Genomic DNA, 11118 nt, shown 5'->3' with positions numbered 1-11118 from the left:
TGTTTGTGTCACTCATCAGCAGTTGTAGCAGCAGACCGCTGTGGTGTTGTCAGGAACAGAATCGGAAATCACATTAGTTTTTTTCTTTTTCTGGAAGCAGCGATGGCACTGCTTTTTCACAGTAGTAAATCCACTGTTTACAAACTCCATTTTTAATGGGGCGACATTTACAAATGTATATTGGGGGAAATCCTGCTTTGTTCGTAGTCACTTCCAGTTAGGTGGATGACACGTCATTCTGTTGAGCTTTGATAACTGAATAATACATGCTTACCTGCGATTATTTGTCAAACAATGAAGTCTTATCTTAAGTAGCCCAGAAGAAAGCTATTTGTCACTTGTATAATAAAAATGTAAACCTGAAAGCATTCTGTGAGTTGTCATGTGCTGTTTGCTGAAGTCACTGAATTTCTTTGCCTGCTATGCTGTTTTTGTACAGAAGTTTGTTTGAAATAATAAAAAGTTTGGTACAGTAAGCATTGGGACTGTCTGTATTTAGAGACAACATAAACAGGTTGAGAAGTCTATAATTTAAAGTTTTGGACCTGAAGTATAGTAGACTCACCTATATGTATCTAGTTTATAGTTTATTTTAAAAGCATTTAAAATATTTCACTTGTTTGCCACAATGGTCTAACCTCGCGTCGCTTAAACGATCCCTGGGGTTTTCTGATGATTCTTTGCACTTGTCTGTCATCTTGACCAGGGGAAATTGTTGATACTGCTTTACAGAATGACTATTGACAGAGTGACTATGACTTTTATATCTTCACATTAGTCATCCTAGGCTATGGTGGCCATCTCAGGTTGCATTTATAATGAATAAAGTCACCAGAGGATGATTCATTTAATCTTAAGGTAAGTGCAAATGAGTTGCTCGTGGAAGAAGAGCTACATAGACTAATGGTCAAAGTTATTGATTTCCATTTTGTCAGTGCTTCTTGTTATTTTGGCTCATCATTATGTAAGAATACATGTTTGTAGTATGGTAAATATTTAAGCTTCGTAATGGCAGCATTTCAGAGTGCAGATAAATGAGGTGACAAGTTTGGGTCAGAACAGCCCTAGAAAATTTGCTTGTTTTGTGGCGGAAGAAAATACTATTTTAGGGTGGTATGAATTTGAAAAACTAGAATTTGTTGCTGCAAACAAATGAACGGGTTTGAAATGTAATTTATGACTTCGCAGCTTTCTGCTGCTACTAAGTTGATGTCACGAAGGATAGTTACTGAGGTTATATTTACTGGCATGTGACAGACCACATCACTCAGATAAACTATCTAATGTTTTCCACGTCTACTAAAATTTACAAAGCAAAAAAAAAATGTCTTCTCTGTGCCACTTTCTGTGTTGTATTTCAGCTAAATTTAAATGGGAAATATGATGAAAGTAGTATGTAAGATGACTTGCATTCTTACATTTACTCTGAATTAAACAAAGTAGGGCATAATTCTTCGTATCAAATGATTGCCCTTCCCTCTCCCCATTTCCTTCTTGAGAAGTTTAATGGAATCGATACATTCCTAAAAGAATATAGTGCCACTAGGTGGATGTGAAACTTTTGGGAAATACTGCATCTTTTTTTATCCCACATCTGGTTTGGGCTATATAGGGCTTTGTATTCATGTTTAAATATCTCTGCAACCATTGTAGAAAGCCCATTTGAATGTAGGCAAATATCCTTGGTGTCAGCTTCCATGTTTGCAAAACAGGGCTTAAAAGAACAATGAGAAATATAAAAGAACAATCTACTGTTACAACAGAACAAGCTTTTTCACGGTCCTTTGATGGACAATCTCCAGTAAGTCCATGACTTCCTTGTACCAGGGAGCCCAGACATGGTACCGGCACTCCAGAAGTGTCTCACCAGTGCTGAGTAGAGGGGAATGATCACGTCCCTCAACCTGCTTCTGATACTGTTCTCATGCAGCCCAGGACACTGGGCCTTTTTTGCAGCAAGGACACATTGCTGACTCATGATCATCTTGCTGTCCACCAGGAGCCCCAGTTTTGGGTTTTTTTGCCAAGCTGCTTTGCAGTCACTTGACATCCAGCCTGTACTTGTGGAAGGGCTTATTCCTCCCCAGGTGCAGGAATTGGCAAGTCCCATTGTTGAACGTCACAAGATTCTGTTGTCTTTTTAACTCCGGTAGCAGCTCAGCCCCACACAACTGCTCGCTCACCCTCCCCCAGTGGGATGGGGAAGAGGATTGGAAGGGTAAAAGTGAGAAAGTGCGTGGGTTGAGAGACAAACAGTTTAATGGGTAAAACAAATGCTGTGCACCCAAGCAAAGCAAAATAAGGAATTCATCCAGTACTTCCCATCAGCAGGTAGCTGTTCGGCCATTTCCAGGAAAGCAGGGCTCCATCACGCATAACGGTTAGTTGGGCGGACAAATGCCATGACTCCAAATGTTTCCCCTCCCTTCCTCCTTCTTCCACCCAGCTTTGATTGCTGAGCATGATGTTGTATGGTGTGGAATATTCCTTTGATCAGTAGGGATCAACTGTCCTGGCTGTGTCCCCTCCCAGCTTCTTGTGCACCCCCAGCCTACTCACTGGTGGGGTGGGGTGAGAAGCAGAAAAGGCCTTGAGTCTGTGTAAGCACTGCTCAGCAGTAACTAAAACATCGGTGTATTACCAACACTGTTTTGGTCACAAATCCAAAACAGCATCATGGGAGCTACTGTGAAGAAAATGAACTCTCTCCCAGCCAAAACCAGTACAGAATCTAGTCTATCCAGTTCTCCATTTTGTCAAGGTCCCTCTGAATGGCAGCACAACCATCTGGTGTATCAACAACTCCTCCCAGTTTTGTGTCATTTGCAAAATTCCTGTGGGTCCTGTCCCACCCTCTGGATCGTTAATGAAGGTGTTAAACAGCATTGGTCCCAGTATCAACCACTGGGGTACACCACTAGTGACTGGCCTCTAGATGGATTTTGTGCTGCTAATCACAACCCCTTTGAGTCTGGCAGTTCAGCCAGTTCTCAACATACTTCACTATCTTTCTCTCATCCATATTTCATCAGTTTGTCTATCAGGATGTTATGAGAGGCAGTGTCAAAAGCCTTGCTAAAGTCATGATAAACAAGCCTTCGTTGACGTTGGCCAGCTCTCTCAGCATTTATGGTGCATGCCATCAGGTCCAGTAGACTTGGGTATGCCCAGTTTGTTTAAATGTTCCCTAACCTGATCCTTCTCTGCCAAGAGCAAGTCCTCCTTGACTTTCTCCCTGGTCTCAGGGGGCCTGGGGTTCCTGAAGGCAAATCTTACCATTAAAGACTGAGGCAAAGGTGTCAGTGAGTTCCTTGACCTCTTCTGCATTCTTTGTCACCAGGTCCCATACCCCATTTAGCAGCAAGCACGCATTTTCCATAGCTTTCCTGTTGCTGTTGATATACCTGTAGAAGCCCGTTTTGTTGGCCTTCGTGTCCTTCACCAGATTTAACTTCAGAAGGGCTTTGGCTTTCCTAACCCTGACCATGCATGCACAGACACTGTCTTTATATTCTTCCTAGGTCTCTTGTCTCTGCTCCCACTGCCTGTATGCTGCTGCTTTATATTTGAGTTTAGTTGGGAGCTCCGTGTTCATCCATGCAGGCCTCCTGCCATCTTTGCTTGGTTTTGTGCTTATCAGGAGGGATCATTTTTGAGCTTGGAGGAGGCAATCCTTGAAAATAAGCCAGCTCTCCTGGGCTCCTCTTCTCTCCAGGACTCTATCCCATGCTATCCTTTCAACCAGATCCCTGAAGAGCCAAATTAAAATTCCCAAATTAAATCTTTCCTGTAAGTCATCTTGTGGCTGTATAGTCAGAAGTATGCTTGTAAAATTGCACGTGTTCTAGTACTAGTGGAAGTGCGTGGTTCTATGGACATCCAAAGTCAGGAAATATAAAATCTTGCATATCCAAAAGTTTGTTAATAGTTGCAGAGAGTTGGAAGAGGTAGGGTTTTTTCTTTAAAAAGTAGGACACAAATTACCGTTCTTTTGCCTCAGATGAATTCTGTAATGCAAAATTCCAGACTCTGTGAATTCACACAGTGAAGCAGATCAGATAATGCAGTGGAAGCCAGTGAGCTGAAACAGTGACATGAATTTGATTCGCCAATAAGAGAATAAAACCCATTTTGATTAAAAAGCTGATATAGCAGATCTCATATTTTAACTTAGTAGTCTGTAGTGCTCCCTGCTGCAAACTAATAAAGGTGAATTCCTGACTGCCACGTTCTGCAAACACAGAATTATCTTTCACACCGATTTGACACAAATATAACTCAGTTGATTTCAGTAGAGCTGTTTCTGATTGACACGGGTGTAAATGATACCCTTTGTCTTTTCTCAGTCGTGGCCTTTGACCTAAGTTGCTTATTACTGAGCAAATTGAGTCTTCTGCTAGTGCAGATCAATGACGTAACATGATAATCTTGCAGAGATCTCTGGCGCTTGACTGCTTTGAAATTAAAACTAAAATGAACAGTGCAGTAGGTCTTCTAGAAAATCAATACGTATATAGTTAAAAAGTAGACCAACCAAGTGCTAATCCTGAGTTTAAGAGGAAGATAGATAATGCTTTTCAACAGATCTTAATTTGGGGTCCAGCTGGAATTAATATAAGTCTCTTCTCTTGGATTTTTGGGCTGTGACAATTAAATACGTAGACTTGCCTATTAAGAACTTGACATACCTCTTGACATTTTAAAATTGCTGTCTGAACTTAAAGCTTAGAAAATTTGTATGTGGCTCAGATAAAAATTGCTGTTACAGCTCGTGATTGTTCTCATTCTGATTCTGCATTCAGTCTAATGAAATCCTAGGATTTAAATGAATTTTCCATGGATTTTAATGAGGTAGCAAACAGCTACTCTCTTACTGCCTTAAAAACTGGAAGAGTTTGTCTGTCTTCTCTAGACACACAAAAGAAGTCGGACGAGGACAGTGGAAGGTGATCAACCTCAACTGGTTTAGATCTTCCATAATGAAAAGAGGATGAAGCATGAGACTTGACATGGATGCAATCACTGTGCAGTTCAGAAATTACCCTGTCCTGTGGGTTGTGTGACACGGCAATGTCTGAAGGTCAGATCATGTTAGATGGACAGGGAACTTCTGAAGGGCTTTGACCAGGAAAGGATCCTACCCAAAATGAAGAAACTTGTCTCTTTACAGACATCATTTTAGGATGCCATGGTAGGAGGAATCTTAAGGGCTCTTACTAATCTTACCTCCCATTCTGTGGCAGCAGCACAGCACGGTGCAGAGCCCCGGTTTCCACTCCAGTTGCTGCCTGAGGGCCCACCTCAGGCTGTAACCTCTACTCTTGGATGCTTGGCTTTATCCTATAAAGAGCGTGTGAGGGAATGCAAGGTGGCCCACTTTAGCTTCCTGGATGTAGCCTCCATCTGCCTTTTGCTCTTCTAAATGAAGTCTTCCCAGTGAATTCAGAGAGACAGGAACTGAACCGCATTTTGGTAACATTTCTGAGAAGGTTGTTGAAAAAAGTGATCTTATACTGATTTTGCAACAGAGATTAATGTTTGACAATGTTGGATATATTTCTAAATCAAATTCCATGGGGTTTTTATGATTTTTTTTCTGCTAGAATTTTCTATGCAGTTCCTATTTGTGTCTTTATAAACTCATAATAAAGAAATGTCTGACAGTGGAATACAGCAGTTCCATAATCTTTTGTATTTGATTTGGTTTGGAGTGGTTGGGAAAAAAAAGCAAAATCCATTTCATGTCTTTTTTTTTTTTTTGTCTTTTTTTTTTTCTTTCTATTGAACACAAGGCTGTGATTAATTATAGGCACTTTAACTATTAAACTTAGGCTTAAATATCATGCAGCATCATACCTCAAAGGCTCTTTAATAGAAACATTCCCAAACAAGATTCCTTACAGGGACTCTTAGATGAACTTCACTGAACAGGTGTACAGGATCCTGTTTACTGAGATACTGAATATATCAATATAAGACTGAACCAGGTATTACATCTCTATGAAAATTTTTAATTTGGAGAAAGAAAAGTTATGTTATCTAGCCAGCTTAATTAAAGGATTTTGTGGAGATTTCCATTATGTGTATCAGACTGAATGTACATATTTGTTCTTCTGATCAATTTTGGATTACACATACTCAGGTATACATTCATAATAATAATTATGGTATTTATACAACAAAAGATTATTTGTAACTGGCGACATAGCCAATTCTTTGCAGCTGTGTTTTAAAACTACAGGGTAGATGCCACATTTGTGGCTGTCAAAGTGTCATTTGCTTTATTAAATTTGGAAGCTTGAAAAGCTAATGAAGATTCCTTTTGTTCAGTGGTTTCACATTCACATTGAGACCCACTACTCTGATTATATGTTGTACAACTGTAATTACTTTAATTGAGATATGCAAATAAGATCAATTTTTGTCATTCATGATATAATTTGCTAGATCTTTAAATAATACAATCCAGTGTAGGTTAAATGAAATCAGCAAAAGTACTCAAATGCACACCCTCTGAAAATTAGTTTAAATTATTTTATTGAAAAATATTACTTCTGAGACAAGATTCTTTTTCAAAGAAGTATCAGTAGTCCTCCTTATTATATGTATTTTCCAATAGAAACTAGAGTTTTACCGATGCAGATATTACCTGAGTATGCAAGTAGTTTGAATCAAGAGGCACGGTGTAAAAGAGCTGAGAAAAAGCAGAACAATTTTGGTAGAGTTTGACACAGGTGCCCAAGCCACTGGTCATCATTCATGTTGGAAAGTTTGAGATCCCTCAGTCCTTTCATACTCGTGAAATAAAATTAAAAAAATATCTATCCTCTCTTCCTTTAACTCTGACCCGAAGAGCAATTTAAAATGCCATATTTAATAAAAATTAGCCAATAAAAACTAACAAGCAAACATTCGTGGTTTTTAGCGCTGAGAGGTACAGGCTGCAATTTAATTCAGATTATTTTCATGCCAGGTAGTAGTGGGGCCATTTCCGTGTAAAACAAAGGCCCGTGAGATAGCAGGGGTTTGGCCTCATGTGGGAAGTCGGTCTGGGATTTGGTGTGTATTTGGAACATTCATTTCTCCTGGGGTGTCCATTCAATTGTGTCACAATTGTATTAGAAACTTCTGCTGAAAGAATTCCTCTGGGGCATCTTTTATTGACTTCATGGGTCAAGAAGCATAAAAATGAAAGATAGCATTCTAGACTCTGCAGTGACAGGTCATTTACCTCCCTGATCTCGGAAGCAGAATGGAAATAATTCATGGTCAGAGTACTGGCATCGGAGCGGCGGAAAGGACATCCTCTCACCTTCTTTTTAGTGGCATTATTTTTTTGTAATTTTTTCATCATCTCTTTCAAAATTAGAAAATATATTTTTGCCCCCATTTGAAGCAGATGAATTATTTCACACCTTTGTTCATCTTGACCTGATACAGCGTTTGAGGCTGTCGTGGTTTAGGCCAAATGGGCTACTGGGGACCTGGGGGACCCCAGATGGGACTGACAGATGCTCCCCTCTACCCCTCTTCAAAGAGAGAGGCAGAGGAGGAAAAAGAGACTTATGAGTTTAGAAGGAACTAAACTAATGAAATATTAATAATAAAATAAAAAGAAATAATGAAAAATATATACAAAACCATATCAAGCTCCCAAGATGACAGTCGCGTCACCGGCTGGCACTGGGGCAGTCCCAGACTGGACTCAGTGATGGACGGGAACTGGATTCCGGATCTGCATTCAGGATCGGGATCACAGGCAGACGAACAGAGTCCTCCCCAGACGTCGGCCATTGAAGGAAGAGAGCTGACCCTTTGATCCCTCAGCTTTTATACTGAGCATGAGGCAGATGGGATGGAATACCCATTGGTCAGTTTTGGGTCACCTGTCCTGTCCGCTCCTCCCTGCAGGTGGGACCCCACTATGCTTTTCCGCTTCCGACCCTCCAACGGGGCAACTAACAAAGTCGGTTGGCCGTGGGGGTTATAGCAATGAGTATAAGCGAGAGCCTCTCTGCACACCATGCCTGGGCATCAGCTATAAACATTGGTCTGATCGCTCTGAGAGAGTGAACACTGTCTGCACAATATGCAGTTAATGTCAGTAGTTAGAAGAGGCCCAGCTCAGAAGCGAAGTTACTGAACAAAATTGGTCCTGTTTTACCTCAAACCAGGACAGAGGCGCAGACTTTTGAGTCCTGCCTGTCACAGGCGTCTTGAAAGTACAGGTGGCAGGTGTTACAGCCTTAATTTTCATGTGGCATTTCAAGGGACACCACTTGCACAGCCATGGGCTTTGCCTGAGGTAGCAAATTATGTCCTCCCATGTGGAGTCCTCCAAAGACTATGGAGAGACAAACCGCTAAAGACCCTCATTCTTTCTTGAACCGCCATGTTAGGGTGGACTGAGTCACTCCCAGAAATGCCTCTGTCTCTTCTCTGTGGACTACGGAGATCCTGTATTATTACCTTGGATGAAATGCCAACTCTTACACTGATCCTCAGGAGAGTCAACTGGGAATCTTAAGCGTTCCCAGTATCTGGAAGTTTTTGCTTTGAGCGGTGTCTAGTGCTGTCCTGTGCTGGGATTTCTGCAACTGCAAAAGAGCACAACACAAGCAGCAATATAAAATAAATTACTTAGGTTTCATTCTGATTTAGTTGATTTTTGAGGATCTGAATCAAAGTCAGTTCAAGTCATTAACCTGAAAATTGCCAAGTGGAAAACAAACAACAAAAAAAACCGCCGAACAAAATCTCTTAATTCTTAGAAGTTGTGACTCTTTCTTCACATGCGATAATAAATCATCTTTTCTGTCTGGTAGCACTCAGCTACCTGACAGCATCACCGGTGATGGTAATTTCCACAACAGGGTTCAGCAGTTCAACCTTACTGGGTAACTAGAAACTGCTTTTGACTTATTCTGGTCTCTTCCATCTGTATCCACTTTGAATAAATGTCCTCTAAATACTATGTTTTAAGACACATTACCTTACATTTGCCAAAACCTGAGTTTCGTGCTCTGCCACAGTAGTGGAGTTACCAAAATTTCCTTAGTAACGTCTGGGTGTGAATCTGCAAACTCGTACATTGTAATTACAAGAATCTTCACAGTTTTATTACCATAAATAATTTTTCAATTGGAAATATTCAATAGATACTCAAAGAAAGCATTTACATCAGCAACAATATGCAACAATTAATATAATCACAGAGCTGTTTTATCACATACGTTCTAAAAAAAGTCTCTGCTTTCAAAACTGCAGCATTTACTAAAATAAAACCTAAGAATAAATAAACCCTAAATAGTATATATTTATATTATCATGTTCTGGGGGGTTGCTTGCATTTTAAAATAAATATCTCCACCATTTTATGCCCATTAGTGTTTTTGCTTTCCTTGAAGTACAAGGGTGTTTGCTGGTAAGGGTGTGTGTATTCTAGAGCACACACCACTTCAAAAGTTTTGCTCATCCAAGCAAAGAATAATCAACATTCACCTCAGCTGGAGGTCCCAGCATCAGAACAAACGGCTGTTCAATAACAGCTTTCAAAGACATGTTGATATTTGGCATTTGAATCCGTTGAAGAAAATTACAGAACTACTGATGGGCAAACAACTAACAGAAAAGAATTCAAATTGAAGTTGAGCTCCAACTTGAACTGCATTCAGTAGAAAGAATGCATGAATCTTGGGATCGTGTTTAAACTCACTTTCAGTGATTACATTTATTTCGAAGAGAGATCAAAAGCAAGTAAAGTTACAGCTCTTTCTCATTTGAAGCTTATTGCGATGATGTGAGTGAGAATTTGTCTGAGTAAAGTTGAGGGATTGGGTCATTTACCAAGACTGAATTTGCTTTCATTTTTTGTGGTATTCCCTGAATTAGACTTGGTTACTATAAATTGTTTTGACCTACAAACATTCCGAGAACTATGGGCAAAAAAGTCTCTGCTGGTACAACCCTATTAGTATAAGTGTCCTAGACATAAAAAATAGGTTTTTAGCACTGATAGGGTATGTCGCGGGAGGCAGAAGTCTTTAATGTGCTATTTATACCTCAATATTTATCATCAAATGCAAGACAACATAGGAAAGGATAGAATTTGGCCCTTAATTTAATCTTGTTAGGCATTTGACTTTTTCTTGGTTTTCATTGCAAGGCAGATTTCTCCTTTATTACCAGAGCTCCTCTGGCAACTTTTTTTCCCTGTACTTATATTTCATAGAATTTTTTTTACTTCTAGTCAGATCTGCTTTTGTCTTACAGGGAAAGAAAATAAAAAGGCCAGTCTGTTATCTCACATTTCGGTTAAGTCTAACATATATTTGCTTAAGGGTAAAAAAGGTTGAAGAAAAAAGGGAAATGTCAAAAATGAATAATAAATGGCGTATAAACAGAAGCAGATTTTCTGTGATATGTTACCCCTGATAAACTTGATAATGTTTCCCAAATGTGTTGCCTTGGTTCAGATCCAAATCTACTGGTCAGGTTTTATGTGCTATTTTTAATTTTACTGCTTAAGAAACTTCACATCATCTTGTAGGAATTCCCTCCTACTGCATAGCTGTATCTAGTTATTTGTAGGTTAAAATTCATCTTAATATAGATTCATATAAAACATCTGTTACCACAGAGGCAGCAAAAAGACAGATCTGGGTGGGTAAAACAAGCTGGATTTGCAAGGAAACTCTTTTTTCTTTTTAATGAAATATGTTTTCCTTTGAGGTCACTCTGCTGTTTGATATTGTAGACTCCAAGGTCTTTCCATTCAGTAAACTTTCCTTGCCCTTTAAACAGTGAAATCAGAACGTGAGAGGCGAATACAAACAACTAGGGACAGGGGGACCTGGAAACATTTAGGATCCGCAAAAAGCCTCTAGAACTAGGGAATGAAATCAAGAGGTATTGCAAAACAATTCCACTCTTTGCAATACTTAAAAATAGAAATTGTCTCCTACAGGTACCACTGCACTGACTGAGTGGAGTTACTCTACTCTAGGCTGATACTAGTGGACATAGTTTTAGAGAAAAAGTCTTTCTCAACATAAAATATTAAAGAGGTGGGAGCATTAAAACGGACGGAGAAAAGAAAGGAGGTCAAGAAGGCCAATG

Source organism: Vanellus vanellus, assembly GCF_965231255.1.
Source record: "Vanellus vanellus genome assembly, chromosome: 3".
In the NCBI taxonomy this organism is placed as follows: Eukaryota; Metazoa; Chordata; class Aves; order Charadriiformes; family Charadriidae; genus Vanellus; species Vanellus vanellus.
This window is presented reverse-complemented; position numbering follows the sequence as displayed.